The sequence below is a fragment of the Phaseolus vulgaris genome, unplaced genomic scaffold (assembly GCF_000499845.2).
Source record: "Phaseolus vulgaris cultivar G19833 unplaced genomic scaffold, P. vulgaris v2.0 scaffold_61, whole genome shotgun sequence".
Taxonomy (NCBI): Eukaryota; Viridiplantae; Streptophyta; class Magnoliopsida; order Fabales; family Fabaceae; genus Phaseolus; species Phaseolus vulgaris.
Window position 1 is genome coordinate 81,910 of NW_027174113.1, and position 9,625 is coordinate 91,534.

The 9,625-nt window shown below is 32.9% G+C and overlaps 1 pseudogene; it reads left to right on the top strand.

Moving 5' to 3' along the window:
• Positions 1–579: 579 nt before the first annotated feature.
• Positions 580–8,581, top strand: LOC137817433 (uncharacterized; annotated as a pseudogene).
• Positions 8,582–9,625: the final 1,044 nt, after the last annotated feature.

Genomic DNA, 9,625 nt, shown 5'->3' on the forward strand with positions numbered 1-9,625 from the left:
TTTGAATAGAAAAGCAAATTTGTTTCCACATTTAAAAAGTTAAGATCCCACTTTGGATATCCATTGGATTCATGCATTCCATTCTCTTCGTTGAAAACTTATACTGCCTAAATTGCTAATTCAGTTTATTGTTGTGATTATAACTTTTTAATTAGGTTATATTTCCAAATGATGGACAAGACTACAACTCGGTTCCCTGGTGAAAGGTAACTTTTTAAAGGAGTTGTCTGTTTAACCTTTTTTATTAATGACCAATGACATCGAATATTATATTTGATTTTAGGTATTACTTATACTCAATTAAATGTTTAATTGATTTTTGGTTTTAACTTCATATCTTTTAAAAATTTATTAACTTATTACTTTGACATGTATATATTTTGCACAGTAACAAATCAGATAAGTATTTTTATTAAATGTATTATGGAAAAAGTAATGAGAAATAAGGAACTAATGTTCCTCCAAATCTCTAAAAAAATTTGGTGGCAAAAGAAAGATAGTGTAGACACTAAGTATTTATAACAATAGGATTTCTATACCTGAAAATAGTTATTTCTGAGTACAAAACTCTCTGAAGTTATGGAGCAACTGAGGCCAAACTTTACTACAACAAATGGAGTTGGTTCCCATTCTCAAGCAAACGGTAATGAATCATGGAATACAACTATATTTATATTTACGTTTCTTGAGTCATATATGTTCTTCATTGTTTTTCTGAACATTCACATCATTGTAGTTTGAATTCGTAAATATTATTTGTTAGCCAAAATAATGAGAAAATATTCTTATATGTTTTTTTTTCTGTTTCTGTTCCGGCCGGTTGACCTGGGACGTCATTGTGCGCAACTTCACCCGTCAGCTAGGGACTCCTTCCCATTGGTTACCTGTGGATTCCTGCAAAGAAGGACAAAAGGGCGCCCTAGCGGCCGTTTGCACTCCGACGCTCAAGTCAGCTAGCAAGAAACACCAAAACTCTACACCTCCGTATCAGAGCACCGTGAATGGCACTCTGAAGGTGGTCAAAAGAAACTGTGTATTGTGTATCCTTTCTCCCTTTGGCAAACAACCTCTCTCTAGTCCCTTGTCTGTAGCCTCAAGACTCGAGCAAGCAACTAGAGTGTACTCTCCGAAAGTCTGCCAAAACATCGAACCCCGTTTCCAACATTCAAGGCGCTATTTAAACTACTCCAGCATTTAAAGCGCCTTAAAGCGCATTTAATTATAAAACGTTCAGCGCCTTTAAGACGTTTAAACCGCTTGGGAGCATTTATAGTACCTTAAACGCTCGAAACGTAAACTTTATTAAACAGCTTTAATTACCTTGTACCTGACAAATTGACGTTTCTATTCTGACTTGGCTGCTGTTACACGTGGAGGGCCTCACAGCACCGTGACCCCATCTGGGGTATTTCCTCGTGTGAGTCCTCCTACCTGGGAGTGCATCTGCGCAAGGGGTGACATTTTGGGTGCCAACTCATGCCCCCAAACATCTAGTCACTCACTTTGAGAGCGTATCTACCTTCCTCTCGTGCCCTGCACCTGGCTGCCCCCGGGCGTGACCCTTCTCATGGGTCGTAACTACCCCAAGGGCGTCTCTGGGGCGGCATGGGCGCTTCACGAGTCAGGTTGCTCTCCGCAGGCGTTATTACTATGGCCTTGAAGCCACCTTTCTCTTCTCTTTATTGCTACCCCGGGTTATCGGGGTTTGAGGCCTTCCCACGGCGTCGCTCCCTCCATGGTCTTTCCTACCCATGGGTATCGGGGAGCAACACTGTGATTGCCTTGCTTTTGTGACATTTGACCTTGGCGACGCCCTAGCTGGGCGACGCCTACCAGGCGACGCCTTACCTTGGCGACGCTTCCTCTCGGCAACGCCCCGCCTCATCGATGCTTGCACTTGGCGTCGCCTCACCTAGGCGATGCCTTATGTTGACTTTGACCCCGACGTTGACTTTGACCTTAACTTTGTCAACACCCGGATACGGGACGGTACAGTTTCCGCCAAATAAATCCAGCTTTTGTTTTTAATTATAGCATGAGAAATTGTAAATGGAATAACATTAACTAAGATAAGTATTTCAGCTTGAATTGAATCTATGCTATTTTATTTCATATTCACATATATGTACATAATATAATTTATTACTATTTACAGAACAAGTCATTCCCAACAGAGAACCGTTAATTGAGATAAGTAATGGTAAGTTGATTTTATATTTTGTTTTGCTTTAAATGAGAAATCTTAGTGTAAATTTTTTTACTTTATTTTCTAATTTATTTTGTTTAGGTTGTTATCCTGAAAAAGCAAGAAATGCAAGAACAGCAAAATCTTATCATCAAAGTCAGAAAACAATATCCTTATGTGGGAGAAGCCATGGTAAACTTAATTTTATCTGTTTTTTTACTTCAAACTACCATATGTTATATATATATATATATATATATATTACTAATTACTTATTTTTTAGTTTTGGATATTGATGATGCAAACTCTGCCACAAGAAAACGATAAAATATACAGTCTGAATTGCACAATACAAATATCAAAAGAACAGGTACTCTACCTTTCTTTATATTCGAAGTACAGTTAAAATTATTGTTCAACTAAATTGAATTTTGTAAAAGAACAATTAATTTAAACAATAGAATCAATTTATTTGTAACAATGACATTTCGTTTTTTATTTAACTAACACACTATGTCATTGAATGTAATTATCTCCTAAGTTTTTTAATTACATTATGTTCTTACAATGAATTGTGTACTAATTATATTACTACAGTATTGAAGATAATTCAAATAACTGATTTGAAATTATTTTTTGTAGGTCAAAATACTGTCAAGTCAATTCATTATGTTTCTTCTCAATCATCGGTTATTACGGGAAGAGATTACGCAGTTTCTGAAAACATAACTGCAAACAAAGAAGTCAACACCATGCATTCAACTACGAAAGTAGTGTCATCAATGGGAACAATTACTAAAGGACAAAATAGCCTTACAGAATACCTTCATGGTGAGTTCACAACTCCTCATGTAATTAGGTTCATTAAAATTGATACTGATAATACATAGTGGAACATATACTAATATAGATAAATGTTAAATGTTATTTTGTTGCTATTAATCCAGATGAGGCCAAAAGTACAGGAGGAAATACCAAAAACTTAATTGCTAGATTGCGGGAAAAATATCATCTAGGAAGAGGTACTATAATTATAAATTTAAAAAATTACTATTTTTTATACATTTATGACAAAATTTAATTACAAATTGATATTGACTTTGTAACTTAACAAATGTTTTAATACTTATTAAATGCACTTTTCTACAGGTAATTACAATCGTGGAAGTGTAGTTAATAAAACAATAAGCTTAGATAACAGGTCCAGGGCATACAATGATGAAATCCTGCAATCAGTGACTAAGAGATTGATTTTTGAAGATCTGCAAAATGAAGCAAATAATGGTAATAACACAATGTGGTTAGATAAAAGCTGCAGTACATACAGTGCTCAAATCCTGCAATCAGTTACTAAGACCTTGAGTTTTTAAGAAGACGAGTAAAACGAAGAAAATAATGGTGATAAAAACAGTTTAAATGTTATTTTTAATTTAGTTAATTGCTTCTAAAGCACTTTGATTTACTTTGTTTCGTGTTCAGATGAGAGCATAGAAGTTTACACTTCTGAATTGTATTCAAAAGCTGAAAATGAAGGTGCATGTCTCTAACTTTAACTTCTGTATTCAAATTAAATTCATTAATGTAAATGTAATATATAACCTTATTTATTATTTCAATATAGATATTGTTTCATTTGGACAACCCAATATACAATGTGAATATTGTTTGGCCAAGGTGTGGTATGAAGAAAGATCCTTCAAAACAAAGAGTTGCCTAAAGGTTGATTTTTCTATATGTTGCCAAAAAGGAAAAGTACAGCTACCTTTCCTACAACAATCTCTTAAATTGATGCTAGAGTTATTAAATGGTCAAGATCCACAAAGCCAACACTATTTACAACATATAAGAAGTTACAATAGTATGTTTTCATTTACTTCAATTGGAGGAAAAGTGTAAATGATGGTTTTGGGCCTCCTCAATTTATTCTGCATGGACAAAACTATCATAGGATTGGAGCTTACTACCTCACAGTGGAGAAATGCCCAAGTTCGCACAACTTTACATATATGATACACAAAATGAACTTTCAAACAGAGTATCTCACTTTGGGTATGTGTTACATTAGGTTAGTTTCTTTTCAGCAGATTCATTTATAAGATTATTTTGAATTAATATTTATTTAAATTTTATTTAGGTCCAATTTCAAAGAGTTTAAGTTTGATAAATCATTGATTGAAGATCTTACCAAGATGATTGATGATAACAATGTCCTGGCAAAAAGTTTTAGAAGAGTCAAAGATTTTGTAAATTCCGATGTACATTCAGATTTTGGATTGAGGTTATCTAGACATCGTTCAAAAGATCCAAGGGTGTACAATACCCCTACAACTGATGAGATAGCAGCGTTAATTGTGGGTGATATGAGCAACATGGATGTAGGACGAGATATCATAGTGAAAAAAATTTCTGGACAATTGTTTAGGTTGCATGAGACACATACAACCTTCATCCCATTACAGTATCCTTTAATATTCCCCTTTGGAGAAGATGGTTATCAAGAAGATATTCCAGTACGTAATAGCAAAGAATGTAAAAGAAGTCGTATATCGTTAAGAGAATTCATTGCATTTAGAATTCAAGAAAGAAGTGTTGAGTTTGGAAATATAGTTCATTCACGTCGTCTGTTTCAACAATTCTTGGTTGATGCATATACTATGGTTGAACCTCAAAGATTGTCGTTCATAAGAGCAAACCAAAAAACAATACGTTGTGATATTCCGAACGGTATACAAGAGGCAATGAATAGAGGAGAAACAAATTCTTCTGCAGTTGGGAAGTGTATAGTTTTACCTGCATCATTCACATGAGGAATGAGGTATATGTTCAACAATTGCCAAGATGCAATGGCAATTTGTAAGAGGTTTGGATATCCTGATTTATTTATCACAGTTACCTTTAACGTAAATTGGTCTGAAATACGTGAGTTTGTTACATCAAGAGGATTAACTGCTGCTGATAGGCCAGATATAGTTTGCAGAGTATTCAAGATGAAATTAGATCAAATGATGGTTGACTTAAAAAAAGATGAATATTTTGGCAATGTTAATGCAGGTAATGACATTAATCCATATTTTAAAATTATGTTCAGATTTTCTGCATTATAATTCAATCAATTTCTATCTTATTATAAGTATGTACACTGTGGAATTTCAAAAATGGGGTTTGCCTCATGCCCACATATTATTGTGGTTGGATGGAGAGAAAAAGTTAAGAACTCCAACAGACATTGATGGAGTGATTTCAGCAGAATTACCGCAGGCAGATTTATATCCTAAATTGTCAAAGGAAGTTGCAACGTACATGATACATGGGCCATGCGGAGCAGCTCAGTTTTCCTCACCTTGCATGACTAACGGTAAATGTTCAAAATTTTACCCAAAGAAATTTAAATTGTTAACTACTATTGATGAGGATGGATATCCATGTTACAGACGTCGAGATAAAGGAATATCCATTCTTAAAAATGGAATTAAGTTAGACAATAGGAATGTTGTCCCATATAGCCCATTGCTACTACTGAGGTATCAGGCTCATGTTAACACATAATATTGCAAGAAATCAAATTCAATCAAGTATTTGTTTAAATATGTCAACAAAGGTCCAGATAGAGCAAATTTGAAAATTACTAATCCTCAGAAAGACTCTACTGAGACACTGGTTATAGATGAAATTAAACAGTATTATGATTGTAGCTATATATCTCCCTGTGAAGCTGTTTAGAGAATACTTGCCTTTGACATTCATCATAGATGGCCTCCAGTTCAAAGGCTGACTTTTCATCTGTTATACGAGCAACCCATTCTATTTAAGGACAATGAAGATATTGATGAAATATTGCATACAAATGAACATAAAAGAACAATGTTTTTAGCTTGGTTTGAAGCTCTAATAAAATCTATCCAAAGGGGAAAATTTTGACTTATTCTCAATACCCTAACCATTTTGTGTGGATGGCAGAACAAAGAGAATGGAAACCAAGGAAAAGGGGAGTTAGTATTGGAAGGCTAACATATATTCCTCCTTGCACAGGGGAATTATATTATCTCAGGTTATTGTTGAATTTTAAAAAGGGTTGTTGTAATTATGATAACATCAAGACTATTAATGGTGTTATTTACAAAACTTATAAAGGGGCTTGCTATGCCATGGAGCTGTTGGCAAAGGATAAATAATTTATTGATGCCATTATAGAGGCCAGCACCCTTGCTTCAGGAACTCAATTGAGAAGATTGTTTGTTACACTGCTATTCATGAATACTATGTCTAGACCTGAGGAAGTTTGGAACAAAACTTGGAAATTGTTATCTGATGACATTGTATACAAAAAAAGGAAAGAGTTTAACCTACTAGGTATAACTTTTTGTTTTCTTCAAACATTATAACATATTATTTTGTTCAAAATATGAAATGTTGTTCTTTTGCTAGGTCTTACAATTGAAGATGATCAAATACAAAACCTTTGTCTTCTACAACTAGAAGAATTATTGATTTTTAATGGTAAATCTTTAAAAGACTTTAACAGTCTTCCACAACCTATTCATTCAAATTCTTTTATTTATGAGAATAGATTAATTATTGATGAATTAAATTATGACAAGATACAAATGTCTAAAATTCATTCTTCCTTTTTCAATCTCTAACTGCAGAGCAACTAGTTGTGTACGAGAATATAATGACAGCAGTACTGTCACAAGTTGGAGTTTTTTTTTTCCCATACGGTTATGGTGGCACAAGAAAAACCTTTATGTGGAAAACTTTGTCTACTGCAATTAGATCAAAAGGGTTGATTGTGTTAAATGTAGCTTCTAGCGGTATAGCTTCTTTTTTACTACGTGGAGGAAAAACAGCTCATTCTACATTTTGCATTCCTTTGTTAATAAATGAACTTTCAACTTGCAACATACCTCAAGGAAGTTTTCGGGCCAAATTGTTGATTGAAACTAATTTAATTATATGGGATGAAGCTCCAATGATGAATAGGTTCTGTTTTGAATCTCTGGATAGAACTCTAAGGGATATCATGAGGGCTGTAAGTGAAGAAAATATCCTTAAACCTTTTGGTGGCAAAGTCATTGTCTTAGGAGGTGATTTTAGACAGATATTGCTTGTTGTAAAAAAGGGATTAAGATATGATATTGTGAAGGCAACAATGAACTACTCAGAATTGTGGAAACATTGCAAAGTCTTCAAACTTACTGAAAATATGAGATTAAACAGTGAAAAATCAAAGCAAACTGCATCAGAAATAAAAGATTTTGCAGATTGGATACTTCACATTGGAGATGGAGATATGGAATTAAATGAGTTGGGACAAGCAACTATTGAAATACCACAAGACATTCTAATTCTAAATGTTGAACAACCTTTATTGCACTTGGTTGAATTTGTTTATCCAGGGTACATACAAAATCTAAACTCTAATGCATTTTTTGATGATGGTGCAATATTGTGTCCTACTACAGAATGTGTGGACCAAGCGAATGACTTCATTCTAACCTTAATCCCCGGAGAAGAAGTTACTTATTTAAGTTCAGACTCCCCTTGCCAATCTGAAGAACAAGAAAATGCTGAAGCTGAGTGGTTTACAACTTAATTTTTGAATGATATCAAATGTTCCAGAATTCCTAATCACAGTGTTAAATTAAAAGTAGGAGTTCCAATAATGCTTCTAAGGAACATTGGTCAAGCCAGTGGACTTTGCAATGGAACCAGATTACAAGTAATTCACTTGGGGAAAAATGTGATTGCTGCCAAAGTTATTACCAGAACAAATATTGGTGATAACATATTAATTCCTAGAATGAATTTGACTACTTCTGACTCAGGCTTGCCTTTAATGTTACAGAGAAGACAATTCCCAATATCTTTGTGCTTTGCTATGACAATAAACAAAAGCCAAGGACAAACCCTTAAGAAAGTTGGTTTATATTTACCACGTCCAGTGTTTACATATGGACAGTTATATGTTGCTATTTCCAGAGTAAAATCCAAGAAAGGGTTGAAAATATTGATTTTGGATGATGATGGAAATACCACTAATTCAACTACTAATGTGGTTTATAGAGAAATATTTGAAAATATTGTTACAGCAATACTTATCAAGTATGAAAATTCTTTAATACAAAACTATTTTTATTTCTCATATTTTTCTTCTAATATATCTTCTAATATAGCAAAAGTAAACTAATATTTTTTTCGTATTTACAGGTTTCCTTTTAATTTCCATAGTAGATCTTTCATGACTATAATGCATTACAAAGAAAGGTATTAATCTATTTCTTCTTAATAAATTCATAATTAAAATTGTGTATAATTTTGTTTTGATGAATTTGTTTCTTCGGAGGTTTTTAATACAGGAACTCCATTGTAATTATTGAGAAAGAAGGGGATATTTAGTACAGAAAATAGGAAGCTATTATACTTTACACAGGTTCTATATTATAATATTTTACACATGTGTTGTTACATAATTCTTCCTAAATAAAGTGATCAAACTTCAGTTGTATTCAGACAGGTATATGGTTCTTTGTTTACAAAAACAAGCAGCATAATCATCAAAAGTCCATAGAACTTTTGCTAATTAAATTTATTGTATCATATTATTTTATCTTATTTGTTTCATAACTATTAACTTCAGCAGTACATTTCTTTAAACTATAGAGACAAAAACCTCTGACAGGTACAAAATCATTCTTATTCATTTTCAATATTTACATAATTCTATTAATTGTCCATTCTTTTATTGACATTTCTCTTTTATTTATTATTTTTTGCAATGATGCAATTAACATCAGATGCGAAATGAGATGTGTTGACATTGAATACAATATTGATCAACCCTCATATTATAGCACCTAAAGAAAAGCAACTATGTAGTCCATTTGTATTATTTTTAGTATGTTTTGTTCTCTTACTAGGTATATTTTCTGTTATAAAGCTTTGAATTTAAAAATACATCTTACTTCTTTTGTTATCGAATTTATTTACATTTCCCATGAAATTATTGTTGTCTGAATTGAGCCTTAAATACACTTGGTCACAAGTAATGAAGTTCATATTTATTCTATAATAGTATTTCCTATAATTAATGAGATATTGCATTATGTTACAATTTATTATGTCAAAAGTCTTTATTTAATAATATGAAAACAGAATACAGTGACTTACAATATTATGCATACATGTAGGTGTATACATTTAAGTTCTGGCTTGCTATTTTTGAAACAATGTGTTTACCATTTTCTATGTGGTTAACATCTATAAGACAGCTACATGAATATATGACTACCTCATGGATATTGTTTCTAAAAGATTCTGTATGCTTTATATTTTGCAGCTACAAAACACCCCTTGCCAATTTGATGAACAAGAAAATGCTCAGGCTACAAAACACCCCTTGCCAATTTCAAAAAGAAAACTGCTGAAGCACAGTTATTCACA